Source organism: Puma concolor, chromosome E2, assembly GCF_028749965.1.
Source record: "Puma concolor isolate L17-30 chromosome E2, mPumCon1.1.hap2, whole genome shotgun sequence".
Lineage (NCBI taxonomy): Eukaryota > Metazoa > Chordata > Mammalia > Carnivora > Felidae > Puma > Puma concolor.
The window spans coordinates 48,415,984-48,430,401 of NC_141681.1; the positions used below are offsets into that span (position 1 = coordinate 48,415,984).

Below are 14,418 nucleotides of genomic sequence, written 5' to 3' on the forward strand. Positions count from 1 at the left end.
CTGTCCCTCTCCTGCTTGCTCACACTCTCTCTCAAAATACACACACACACACACACACACACACACACACACACACACAAGAGAGTCATTCAGCCACACCACACTCCCTCTCTTGACTCCTGCTGCGCTGTTTGAAAAACCAGAGTAACTTTCCCGGACCTTGGGGTCACACCACATAGGAAAGCGCTGATGAAGTGGGGTCAAGTGCTGGCCTCGGGTTTCATAATAGCAAATGCCGCTCGAAGGAATAGTAATGCCAAGTCGCCCCTCTAGGTTTCGGGTCAACGGCCCAGGCCCTGCTGATTTGCAGTGCTTCCCACATTCCTTTCCCCAAGCATGCAGTTGCAAGGCTGTGTGACCGTGGGGCCCAGCCATGCCTCAGATGCTGCATTTGGGGGTGATCTAGAACCCTCAGAGACCTAGCAGTAGCAGAGACCACAGTGCCTTTGCTATAAAAGGAGAAGCTTGAGGTCAGATCCATGCCAGCACCATCCTGGCAAGGACTGAGACTAAGGAAGAAGGAGCAGTTCTTGGGTGACAGGAGGGTCACCAACCCTGGTGACCACAGGTGACAGATGTCACCTTGCCACAAGCCCAGTGTACTAGTTTTCTGGGGGTGCTGTTACAAAGTGCCACAGGCTGGGAGTCTCACACAACAGAAATGTGTTGTCTCCCAGGTCTGGAGGCTGCAAGTCCAAAGTCAAGGTGTCAGGAGGGTTGGTTCCTTCTGAGGGCTGGGAGGGAAGGATCTGTTCCAGAATCTTCTACCTGCCTCTTCGCATCCTCTTCCCTCTGTGTGTGCCTGTGTCCAAATCTCCTGCTTTTCTTCTTTTTTTTAAATGTTTATTTATATTTGAGAGAGCGCGAGCAGGGGACGGGCAAAGAGAGAGGGGGAATAGAGGATCCGAAGTGGGCCCTGTGCCGACAGCAGACAGCCCGATGCGGGGCTGGAACCCGCGAACTATGAGATCATGACCTGAGCCGAAGTCAGATGCTCGACCGACTGAGCCACCCAGGCGCCCCCAAATCTCCTCTTCTTCTAAGGACACCAGCCATACTGGGTTAGGGCACCACCCTAATGACCTCATTCTAAGTTGATACCTCTGTAAAGACCTATCTGTCCCATGCTTAGGTTAGGACTTGAACACATAATGGGGGGGGGCTACAATTCATCCATCACAGCCAGTTTGGCCATTCACAGTCACTAGAGACGTCAGTCACGCCGTCATGGAGAGCTCTAGGTCTCCATCCCACAACTCACTGTCATGGAGTGTGCCTCGTGGAAAAAGGACTTGTCCCAGCACTGTCTGGTATATAAGCACTGATTAGCAGGCTGACAATAAAATAGCCACACAACCCACTCCGTAAGATCAGTGAGGCCCAGGTTCCTCCATGTTAGGCACCTTGTATGAAAGCTTCACTGGAAACAGATGAAACCATTCACTAGCCGTGGGTCAGCCCATCTCATCAGGATCAGGTGGCAGCAACTTGCATGGCGGCCGGGGGCGGGGGGGGGGGGGGGAGAGGGGGGGGGTGCAGGGTCTGAAAACTCTAGGGCTAGGGTGCCATTGCCAAGAGCAGAGGCTCCTTGGTTCGTGGGATTGGAGCCTATGGTGTATCTACCCAACCCACATCTTGGCTATCACCCATTTTACCGAAGTGAAAGCAGTTCTGACATCTGTTATGCGAATTCAAACTCTCTGTGTCGCCTAGAGAGGCAGATCACTAAATCCCTGTCATAGCCACCTCTGGAGTGTGATTCAGGTCTTTCAAATGACAACTCACCCACCTGCAGTGTGTAGATCCAAACAGAATATCCACATATCCGTCACTGTGTCCCAAGTATCATTTTTTTTTTCAATTTCAGATTTTTAGTAACTCTCTTAGAAGGAATCTTCTTTCTTCTTTTTTTTTTTTTCAACGTTTATTTATTTTTGGGACAGAGAGAGACAGAGCATGAACGGGGGAGGGGCAGAGAGAGAGGGAGACACAGAATCGGAAACAGGCTCCAGGCTCTGAGCCATCAGCCCAGAGCCCGACGCGGGGCTCGAACTCACGGACCGCGAGATCGTGACCTGGCTGAAGTCGGACGCTTAACCGACTGCGCCACCCAGGCGCCCCAGGAATCTTCTTTCTTCTAAAATAAAAAATACATAGGGGCACCTGGGTGGCTCAGTCAGTTAAGCATCTGACTCTTGATTTCAGCTCAGGTCATGATCTCACGGTTCATGAGTTCAAACCCCGCATCTGGCTGTGCGCTGATAGCATGGAGCCTGCTTGGGATTCTCTCTCCCTCTCTCTCTCTCTATCCTTCCCATGTTCATGCTCTCTCTCTCTCTCAAAATAAATAAATACTCTTAAAAAAAGAGAACAAAACAGGAGTGTCTGGGTGGCTCAGTCGGTTAAGTATCCAACTTCAGCTCAGGTCATGATCTCACGGTTCCTGAGTTCAAGCCCCATGTCGGGCTCTGTGCTGACAGTGCAGAACCTGAAGCCTGCTTCAGATTCTGTGTCTTCCTCTCTCTGCCCCACCCCTGCTCACACTCTGTCTCTCTCTCTCTCAAAAATGAATAAACATTAAAAAAGAAAAAAAGACTAGATATATTCTTTAAAAAATAATATAAATAAATAAATAACATTAAAAATAAAAATAAAATCACCTTTTTTGCACCAAAAGACATCTCAAGAAATCTTTCTTGACCAAACGCCCACTACTCCAAAACCTCATCACAGGCACCCCTAATATTTCATTTTATACCACATTTTGTTTATCCATTCACCAACTGATGAACATGGGCGTTATTTCCACTCTTTGACTACTACAGATAACAACGCTGTGAACATTCATGGACAGGTTTTTGTGTGAACATCTGTTCAATTCTCTTGGACATTATTTCCCAATGGAATCAGGAGACCATTTGATCTTGGACTTCCAGCCTCCAGAACTCTAAGAACATAAACGTCTGTTGTTTAGCTCCCCAGTCTGTGGTCTTTCTGTTATGGAAATGGCAACAGAAAACTAATACAAGTTTTGGGGCACGTGGGTGGCTTGGTTGGTTGGGCGTCTGACTTCAGCTCAGGTCATATCTCATGGTCATGAGTTCAAGCCTCACATCAGGCTCCAATGCTGATAGCTTGAAGCCTGGAGCCTGCTTCAGATTCTGTGTCTCCCTCTCTCTTTGACCCTTTCCTGCACACGCGCCCTCTCTCTCTCTCTCTCTCTCTCTCTCTCTCAAAAGTAAATAAACATTAAAAAAATTAAAACAAAAAACTAATACAAGCCTCTTCTCACCCATCCTCAGTGCTGAAGGACAGCAATGTAGTTCAAGGGCAGCACTAAGGATGGGTGAGAGAAGAAGCAAATTTGGTGGGGGGGTTGGGGGGACACAGTTCAATCCATAACAAGGTGATAAGACAGGAGATGAGTAGAGACCAGAAACAGATCACAAGAGCCTTGGGAGACATGTTTGGGGACATTCTTCCTCACCCACCCACCTCCAGAGGTCCCCAGGGATTTGGCTTCACGGAGAGTCCCCTTTCTGTCCTTTACCTTCCAGATAGGACTAAGCAGCCTTTTCAAAGTTGTCCAGGTAAGAACAGACCCAGTGGGAAACGGCAGAGAGAAAAAACCAGGAAGAATAAATGCCTGGGAGGTGTTATGCAAATTAGATGCAAATGACCCACCTATTCAGGGTTCCTTCAGTGGGTCAGCTGCTCAGCACTATGGAAAAGAACCTAAGCCTTTAATTCCTGCATTCAACAAATCTGAGGGCCTATTGTGCCAGGGACTGTTCTAGGCCCTGGGGCCCCTGCAGAGCTTTTGTTCTAGGCCTGTACCATCCAACATGGTGGCCACTGGTATGGTTGGCTATTACGCATTTGCAATGTAGCTAGCCTGAACCGAGATGTGCTAACGTATAAAATACATGCCAGATTTCAAAGACTTAATATAAAATATCTCATTAATAATTTCTATATTGAATGCATCTGAAATGGTGTTTTTTACATATTTGATTAAACAAAAATATATTATTAAAATTAATTCCATGTATTTCTTCTCACTTTATTTTTTTTTTATTTTTTTGATGTTTATTTATTTTTGAGAAAGAGAGCACAAGTGGGGGAGGGACAGAGAGAGAGAGGGAGGCATGGAATCTGAAGCAGGTTCTAGGCTCTGAGCTGTCAGCACACAGCCTGACGCAGGGCTCGAACCCACAAACTGTGAGATCAAGACCTGAGCAGAAGTCGGACGCTCAACCTCTGAGCCACCCAGGTGCCCCTTTACTTTACTTAAAAAAAACTTTTTTTAATGTTTATTCATTTTTTGAGAGAGAGAGAGAGAGAGAGAGAGAGAGAGACAGAGCGTGAGTGGGAGAGGGGCAGAGAGAGAGGGAGACAGAATCCAAAGCAGGCTCTGGGCTCTGAGCTGTCAGCACAGAGCCCGACTCGGGGCTTGAACCCATGAACCGCGAGATCACGACCTGAGCAAAAGTCAGACGCCCAGCTGACTGAGCCACTCAGGAGCCCTTTTACTTTACTTTAAACGAGACTCCTAGAAATTTTGAAATTACATATGTAACTCACATTTATAGCTCACATTCAATTCCTCTTGGACTGTGCTGTCCTAGACAAGGCTCCACCTGGAAACCCTGTCTGATCAAGCTCATTCTGGTGGACAGAAACAGAGGGGGCATTAACTGGGACCACCATTCCTAAGGATTAGGGGATTTGGAGGAAATACCTCTAGCTGATGATACCTATTTTAAAATGAGCTGTAGGGGCTGAAATAAATGGGAAAAAAGAGGGAAATAAAGAAGAGATCAGCACACTGCTGGGGAGAGCAGGAGGGACATAAAAAGTCTCTGAGGCCTGAGAGCCAATTTTCAACTTGCCTTCTGTGGTAGGTAAAATCATGCCCCCCCCCCACCCCCAATGTCCTAATCCCTGGAGCCTGCCAGTGTATTATCTGACCTGGCAAAAGGAACCTTGCAGACGAGATGAAGTTCAGGATTTTGAGCTGAAGAGATTATCTTGGATATCCAAGTGGACCCAATGTAACCACCAGGGTCCTTATAAATGAAAGAGGGAGGCAGAAGGGTCAGAAGATGTGGAGGTGGACACAAGGAATACAGGTGGCCTCCAGAAGCTAGAAAAGGCAAGGAAATGGCTTCTGCCCTCAATTTTCCAGAAGGAATGTAGCCCTGGGACACCTTGGTTTTAGCCCAGTGAGACCCATTTCAGATTTCTGACCGCTCAAGCTAGAAGATAATAAATTTATATTGGTGGAAACTTCTAAGTTTGCAGTAATTTGTTACAGCAGCAACAGGAAATTAATACACTCCCTTGCCTGCTGGACGTTTCTTTGAGTTGCATTCCTCACTAGTTGAGAGAACCACTTCCTTCTCTGGTATAGTAGGGAAAGCTCTAGATTGGGTCTTTGGACAAGTCCCTTTTCCTCTCTGCTAAGGCTGGGGGCAGGAAGACTGGATAAAATGTGTGGCATTCGAGCAGAGAGGAGTGACCATTTGTCTGCACTGGGCACCCGCGTAGATGTCATTACTAACATTAGGACTAAACAATTGCCAAAAATCTGGATGTCTGTCCAGCGTCTCATTCAGTTCTGAGAACAGTCCCATGAATTAGATAACTATTATCATCCCATTTTATTTTATTATTTTTAAAAATTTTTAACGTTTATTTATTTTTGAGAGGGAGAAACAGAGTAGGAGTGGGGGAGGGGCAGAGAGAGAGAGAGAGAGAGAGAGGGAGACACAGAATCCGAAGCAGGCTCCAGGCTCTACGCTGTCAGCACGTGAACCATGAGATGGTGACCTGAGCTGAAGTCGGACACTTAGCCGACTGAGCCACCCAGATGCCCCTACTATTATCATCCCATTTTAAAGCTAAGGCAACCAAGGTCAGAGAGGTTGGGTAACTTGTCCACAGTCACTAACATGAGCCAAGAGTTGATCCTGGTTCATAGATGATGGCCTTTTGCTGATGGCGGGGAATGGAGGGAATCTGACCGAGAGCGTAGATGCATGAATTTCATTCCTCTGTTCATCCCACAGAGAGCTGGCAGTCAGGGTGGAGTGACGAACAGCTCAGGCCAGATGTATCTCATCATGGGACCGAGGGAAGAACTGGGGGGCTGCTTTCACAGAAATATGTGCTTCTGAGCCTGAGAGCCCAGTGCCCTCCCAGGGGCATCATGACCAAATTCATCATGGTTCCTGTCCTTGCTTTCCTTGGGGATCGCCCCCAATACAGGCCCCCTCTCTCTCATCACCCCAGGCTCCCTCTCTCATCCGCATTGCTCTCTGCGTTGTCCTTCTCTGCCCATCTCCTGCCTCCCTCCATCCTTCCCAAACTCTTCCACGGTGACCCCTACAAACCTCCCCCTGAATGTTCCTTCCAACTTGCACCCTAAGGAAAACCAGCTCCTTCCCCGAAGATATTCCCACAATCCCAACTGAAGGCTCTTTGGTACCCCCACTCACCGAACAAGGTCGAGAGGAGGAGAGGGGTAGTCAGCATATGCCGCAGAAACAAATGAGCCCAAATCCGGTGGTTCACACAAACAAAGGTAGAGACTCACCAGTGTCTCCTTGCCCGACACGGGTTGGCTGGGCTCTGCTCCACGTCTTTGTTCACGCACCCAGGCTCTTCATTCATGGGCAGCCTCTGAAACATCGCCGATCCCCTGGCAGAGGGAAAAGACGTGTGGACAGCCATGAGCTGGCTTTTGAATCTTCCACTCAGAAAAGATACACGTTGGGGCGCCTGGGTGGCTCAGTCGGTTAAGCATCCGACTTCAGCTCAGGTCAACATCTCGCAGTTCATGGGTTCGAGCCCCGCGTCGGGCTCTGTGCTGACAGCTCAGAGCCTGGGGCCTGCTTTAGATTCTGTATCTCCCTCTCTCTCTGCCCCTTCCCTGCTGGTGCTCTGTATCTCTCTGTCTCTCAAAAATAAATAAACATTAAAAAAAAAAAAAGAAAGTTAAAAAAAGAAACAAAAAGAAAAGGTACAACGCCACTCGTGTTCACATTTCATTGTGAGTCATACAGCCGAGCCTCGTATCAACTGGGTATCCTTCAGGAGAGACAGCAACTATTGTGAACAGTAATATAATGTGTTATCATATTGGCATATTGGCTGTTTCCAGATAATACTATTCCCTCTCCAGACTCCTATTTTTTTCACCCTGCTTGCCCTTGACGGATCTCCTAGAATGACAACCAGACCCCCTTGTCTTCCAGCTCTTCACACAGTCCCCTGAGAAATCTGACAGTCACACTCAGCTCTTCCTTCTCCTTCACCCCCTATCAGATCCTTTAGAATGTTCCAGAAGTTCTCTGTCATTTCTTTCAGTCCCTGGAGAAGTGGCCCTCCTCCAAGCCACCATCACTTCTTGCCTGAAGCTGCAACGGCTTGCTTACTCTACGATTAATTCATCATTTTGCCCACGAACAGGGTAGGTCCAGCCACACTGCCTAAACCCCTCCATAGTTTCCCACGGCCTCCAGAGAGAGTCTAAAATCCTTATCTCGTGACACCTGGGTGGCTTAGTTGTTAAGCATTGGACTCTTGGTTTCAGCTCAGGTCATGATCTCATGGTTCGTGGGCTCAAGCCCCGCATCGGGCTCCACACTGTCAGTGCAGAGCCTGCTTGGGATTCCCTCTCTTCTCTCTCTCTCTTTCTCTCTGCCCCTACCCTGATTGTGTGTTTTCGCTCTCAAAATAAATAAATAAACTTTAGCAAAATAAATAAGATACGGGCGCCAGGTGGCTCAGTCGGTTAGTGTCCGACTTGGGCTCAGGTCATGATCTCGTGGTTTGTGAGTTTGAGCCCCACGTCGGGCTCTGTGCTGACAGCTCGGAGCCTGGAGCCTGCTTTGGATTCTGTGTCTCCCCCTCTTTCTGCCCCTCCCCTGCTCATGCTCTGTCTCTCTCTCTCTCAAAAACAAACATTAAAATTTTTTTAATAGATAAATAAATAAATAAATTTAATTTAATTTAATCCTCACCTTTTCCTAGAAAGCTCTTCCCAGCAGGCTTCTGTTTGCTGCCTCAGGTCCTGCCACTGCCTTGGTCACTCTGCAGTCCAGCCACTGATACTTTCATTGCTTTAGGGCTTTCACAACACAGTTCTCTTTGCCTGGAACTCTCTTTACCCACCCCCACTTCATCTCTCAGGTTTCAACTTCCTCATTGAGGCCTTTACATCCAGCAGGTTCTTTCTGTACAAGTACTCCTGCAGTGCCCCTATTGCCCCTTCTGAAATACTTAACACTCCCCCCCCCCACCCACCTCACTTGCTCAGTGCCCCTCCTGCCCACCCAGACCAGAGCAGCGTGAAAGCAGTGGCTGTCTGTGCCATTGCTATGTGACAGTATAGTGACCATGCTCAGTAAATATTTTTTCAGGGACACCCAGGTGGCTCAGTTGGTTAAGCGTCTGACTCTTGATCTTAGCTCAGATCACAGTTTGTGGTATCTCACGGTTCGTGGGATTGAGTCCTGCATTGGGCTTAGCATGGAACCGTAGCCTGCTTGGGATTCTCTCTCCCTCTCTCTCTCTTCTGCCTCTCCTCTGCTTGCTTTAAAAAGTTTAAATAAACTTTTTAAAAATTTATTATTTATTTTTGAGAGAGAGACAGAGTACAAGCAGGGGAAAGGCAGAGAGAGAGGGAGACCCAGAATCCAAAGTAGGCTTCAGGTTCTGAGCTGTCAGCACGGAGCCCGATGAGGGGCTCAAACTCACGAACAGGGAGATCATGACCTGAGCCACGTAGGCGCCCTAAAGAGTATTTTTTATAAGGACAGAAGATGGAAGACAGACTGTTCATCAGAGCAGAAATGATTACGGATCTGGCTGCCCTGTTAGAATCCTGGCTCCACTGATGATCGGTGTGGGCCCTGGATGAGTAATTTTAAACTCTGTGCCTCAGTTTCCTCATTTGTAACAAGAGAGTGATAACAGTATGTTCTTCACAGGGATATTTGGGAAGGAGAGTGTGGTCAGGTTTAAATAAACCGTGAGATCACGGCCTAAGCCAAAGTTGGAAATTTAACCGACCAAGCCACTCAGGCACCCCAATAAATAAACTTAAAAAAAATATTTTTTCAGGGAGCCTGGATGGCTCAGTCAGTTAAGCATCTGACTGCAGCTGGGGTCATTATTTCACAGTCCGTGGGTTCAAGCCCCGCGTCGGGCTCTGCGCTGACAGCTCAGAGCCTGGAGCCTGCTTCGGATTCTGTGTCTCCCTTTCTCTCTGTCCCTCCCCTGCATGTGCTCTGTGGGTCTCTCTCCCTCAAAAATAAATAAACAAAAATATTAAAAAAAAATTTTTCCAGTGACAGAATGAATTTGTCATACATAGAAACTGAGAGAAGGAAATCATCAAGGTTAATGGATGCCAATTAGCCATGAGTAAAGTAGCCTCCTGACCTAATCAAGAGAGGCAGAAGAGGCTGGGACATTTGTGCCACCTCTGGATCCCTTAGTCATGAACTCCCCCATACACCCTTCCCTTCCTGCATTTCCCTCAAAGCTTCTAGACCTCCTGCAGTGCCTTCCTCACCCACGCCCATTGAAAGAAATCTGGTTTCATGACTGCGAGAGTGTTTCCTCCCCTCTTCCTCACCTCTGCTGTTCTCACCTCTCCCCCAGTCCTTCCCCGCACATCCCACACGTCCTGCCAGCCAACTCAGCTGGAAGAGTCTGCAGCTTCCCTGAGATGTCATCTGTCCTCAGATTCCTTGCTGAGCAGAAGGATTTGAATGACACCCTGAAAGAAGAAATGTCCTGACGTATCAGTGAGACACATCCCAGGCCTGGGTTTCTCTGTCTGCCAAACCAGGCTGTGCTGTGGGTGTGACATGAACAGCTTTGGAGAGGCCCTCGAAGCTTAGTGCCTCTCTCTTTTTTTTTAATGTTTTATTTATTTTTGAGAGAGAGAGTGGCGGGGGGGGGGGGGGTACAGAGGATCTGAGGCGGGCTCCATTCTGACAGCGACGAGCCCAGTGTGGGGCTCAAACTCAAGAACAGCGAGATCATGACCTGAGCCGAAGTCGGACGTTCAACGCACTGAGCCACCCAGGCGTCCCCGCAGTGCCTTCTTCTGGGGCCAAGACGTGTCTGAAATCATCGCCCTGGAGACGGTGTTAGGTCACCAGAGCGGCCAGCCACGAAGTACCACAGACTGAGTGACTCAAACAACAACAGAAACGAAATTTTCTCACAGTTCTGGAAGCTATATATGCAAAGATGGCGGTGCTGGCAGGGTTGGGCTCTTCCGAGGACTCTCTCCTCGGTTGGCAGACTGTTCCGCATCACTGGTTCAGTTTCTGGTTTTCTGACCAAACCCCCAGTTGCTGCTGCACTTTGCCTCCTGTAGCCACGCGAGTAATTTGGACCCGTGGGATGTAAGCAGAAGTAAGGTGGCCACTTCCGGTCATGTCCTTAAAATGAAACGAATCGCTCCATACCCGCGAGTTGTGTCTTCTCGCACACGTGAGCGCAGGAATTGTGGGGACAGCGGGATGGCTTCGGCCATGCGAGTTGGGATGATGCTCAGAGCTGGGCCAGACGAAAGTTGGGACCTCTGACCTCTTAAAATGGGGCCACCCAACCACTCTGTTTGGGGGGGGGGGTATGTGTGTGTGAAATAAATGTCTTCTGAAGCATTCTGTTCTGGACTCTCTTTGTTGTACCTCAGTCCAAACTCTACTGCAGACGGCTCTAAAAAGCAAAAATATAGAGTCCCCAAAACTTCAATAATAGAATACAAATAACAATTGAGTCTAAAAATTAAAATATTGGGGTGTCTGGGTGCCTCAGTCGGTTAAGCATCCGACTTCCGCTCAGGTCATGATCTCACGGTTGGTGGGTTCGAGCCCCGAGTCAGTGTCTGTGCTGACAGTTCAGAGCCTGGATACCTGCTTTGGATTCTTTGTCTCTGTCTCTCTCTGCCTCGCCCCTGCTTGCGCTCTCTCTCTCTCTCTCTCTCTCTCTCTCTCTCACACACACACACAAATAAACATTAAAAATTTTAAGAAATAAAATAAAATAAAATGTCATCAAGTAGGTTTTAATAAACACCAGAAAGTTGGGGTGCCTGGGTGGCTCAGTCAGGTTAAGCGTCCGACTTCAGCTCAGGTCATAATCTCACAGTCCATGAGTTTGAGCCCCGCGTCGGGCTCTGCGCTGACAGCTCAGAGCCTGGAGCCTGCTTCGGATTCTGTGTCTCCCTCTCTCTCTGTCCCTCCCCCGCTCATGCTCTGTCTCTCTCTGTTTCAAAAATAAATAAAAACATTAAAAAAAAAAGTTTTAAATAAACACCAGAAAGTTAATAACATAAGGCACTATACAATGGAGTAAACTAGGAAAGTCACGTGTTTGCCTCCACAGATTAAAAAAACAAAAAATTGACAATGTTCAACACCTATTAATGACAAAAACTCCCAGAAAACTAGGGAGAGAATCTCTATATCTATATCAAATATCTATAATTTGATAAAGACTCACCTACCACAAACTTCATGCTTAATATAGAACCTTATTCCCTCCAAGGACAGTAAGAAGACATAGCTGGCCTCCATCACCATTATTGTTCACTCCTGGGGGTCCTGTCGTTATAAATATTATTATGAATAAAAATATATACATAAGATGTGTCTGGGTGGCTCAGTCGTTTAAGCATCTGACTCTTGGTTTCGGCTCAGGTCATGGTCTCACGGTTTGGTGAATTTGAGCCCCGTGTCGGGTTCTGTGCTGGTAGCATGAACCCTCCTTGGGATTCTGTCTCTCTCTCTCTCTCTCTCTCCCTCTCTCTCTGCCCCTCCCCACTTGCACTGTCTCTGTGTCTCTCAAGATAAACTTTTTTAAAAATTTAAAAATAAGTAAATAAATAAATATGTATATAAGGAAAGGGAGGGAGGATGACAGAAGTGTCATTATTTGGATGTGATTTGGCATATTCCATACAGAAAACCCAAACCAGGCGCCTGGGGGCTCAGTTGGTTAAGTGTCCGACTCTTGGTTTTGGCTCAGGTCATGATCTCACAGTCCGTGGGATCGAGCTCTGCGTCGGGCTCTGCACTGACAGCGTGGATCCTGCTTGGCATTCTCTCTCTCTCTCTCTCTCTCTCTCTCTCTCTCTGCCACTCCCCTGCTCATGCTCTCTCTCTCTCTCAGAATAAATAAGCTTCTAAATAAATAAATAAAACCATCTTTAAAAAAATTATAAAGGAACCTAAGTACTCACCCATCCATTCACAAGACATTTATGAAGAAAAAAAATGTAATGTTATTAAAGGACGCAAAAGAAATCAAACAAATGGGGGAAGTAAGCCATGTTTAGGAATGCAACAATTAATATTATTCAGATGGCTCTTCCACCTGAATCAATCTATGAATTTAAGCAAGCCCAAATTCCAGAAATATTTTTTTCTGAGAAACGATAACTCGATTCAAAAAAAAAAAAATGCATGTTTAAGAATCAGTACCCACAAGTAGATGAGAATTGGCCAAAGGTGGGGGCTGGGTGGGGATCTTCTGAATCAGATAAGATACACTAACAAGCTAGAGTTTACAAAAGAAGACAAAGACCGTATGGTACACGAACAGACAAACTGATCAAAGGAACAGAACGGAGAGGCCAGAATTAGACACATGTATCTGAAAGGACCAGTGATTTTTTTTCAGAATAAGCGGCCTAATCAGAAGGGAAGACACGGATTGCTAAAGGATATGGGGAAAACTGGCTCCTTACAAGAAAAGTGGGTTCCCTCCCTCTCACCATAATACAAAGGCCAAATAAATGGATTAAAGACCTAAATATTAAAGCTAAAGCTATAAAGCTAGTATATTACTTTCCCAGCTCTGCCAGCACAAAGTACCGGAAACTGGGTGGCTTAACCTAACAGAAACATATTGTGTCCCAATTCTGGAAGCTAGAAGTCCAAAATCAAGGTGTCAGCAGGGCCATGTTCCCTCTGAAACCTGCAGGGAATCCTTCTTTGCCTCTTCTTAGCTTTTACTGGTTTGCTGGCGATGTCTGAAGTTCCACGGCTTGCAGCCCCATGACGTCCATCTCTGCCTTTCCCCTGTGTGTGTCTATCTTCAAGTGGCTGTCATCTTATAAGACCAGTCACATTGCAGTAGGTGCCTAAGCTACTCCAGTATTACCTCATCTTAATTTAAGTCATTACATCTGCAACTACCCTATTTCCAAATTGGATCATATTCTGGAGTACCAAAGGTTAGAGTTAGAATTTCAGTGTACTTGGGATGGGGGATGTAATTCAACCCATAACAGCTAGTAGAAAAATGTAGAATATCTTTATGACTTTGGAATGAAGAAAGATTCTTAAGCCTAGGGGCGCCTGGGTGGCTCAGCAGGTTAAGGTTACGACTCGATTTCGGCTCAGGTCATGATCTCACGGTCGTGAGATCAAGCCCCAAGTCACGCTCTGCAGTGAGCGTGGAGTTGGCTTTGGTTTCTCTCTCCCTCTTTCTGCCCCTCTCCTGCTCACACACATGCTCTCTCTCAAGATAAATAAATAAACATTTTTTTAAAGATTCTTAAATCTAGAAAACATAAGCTACATGATGAAAATGAGACGCCCGTGACGTATTAAAATTAAAGATTTCTCCCGAACAAAGACATAACCGAAAAAGTTAACTAATGAGGGAAAGACTGGGAGAAGATATTTTCGGCTTCAAAAGAAAAAGTGATTAATCTCCAGAATAAACAAAATCCTGCAAATATTTCAGAATGGAAAATCAACCGAAAAAAAAACTGGCACAAAAATGAATAGACAATTAACACAAAAGAAAATCCAAATGGCTGACAAGTCTGAAGAGATGCTCAACCCCATTCATAATCAGTTAGGAAATGACAACATGCTGGTTTAAATCCATCAGAGTAGCCAAATTGAGAAGCTCAGAGAGGAAATAAAATCAAAATTTAAAATTTTAAAAATTACATAGAAGCTCGGAAAGGAACTAGTGGAACCAGGGGACCTAAGCTAGAGGAAGTTAGTGAAGACATGTGTTACTTGGAACTATCACGCCCCTCCAGTTGGTATAATTCAGTATGTATATTCTATGATCCAGCAATCTCAACCTTAGATGTATAATCCAGAAAAACTCTCACACAAGTCCTAGAGGATACAATTGCAAGACTGATGAAGTATTATTTGTAGTAGCAAAGAATTCAAGGCAATGTAGATCTTCATTAGCCAGTGAATAGAGATGGTGAGCTATGCAGCAATCAGAAGCAATGAATCAGGGGCACCTGGCTGGCTCAGTCGGTAAAGCATACAACTCTTAATCTTGGGGCTGTGAATTTGATCCCCGAATTGGGTGTAGAGATTACTTAAAAATAAATAAAATCTGGGGCTCCTGGGTGAA

The 14,418-nt window shown here is 46.4% G+C and overlaps 1 protein-coding gene across 3 annotated transcripts in view; it reads right to left on the minus strand.

Moving 5' to 3' along the window:
• LOC112851309 (uncharacterized) overlaps positions 1-7,983 on the minus strand; it is a 46,059-nt gene extending 38,076 nt beyond the window's left edge. Inside the window, exons 1-2 of one of the 3 annotated variants that reach the window (XM_086689769.1) lie at positions 6,599-7,981; positions 1,790-1,904 (exon numbers count right to left, since the gene is read on the minus strand). The gene's annotated coding sequence lies outside the window, so the exon portion shown is untranslated. Of the gene's footprint in view, positions 1-1,789; positions 1,905-6,598 lie in introns of all 3 variants that reach the window. The other 2 variants (XM_086689776.1, XM_086689772.1) reach the window with 2 other exon arrangements.
• Between the last annotated feature and the right edge of the window lie 6,435 nt (positions 7,984-14,418).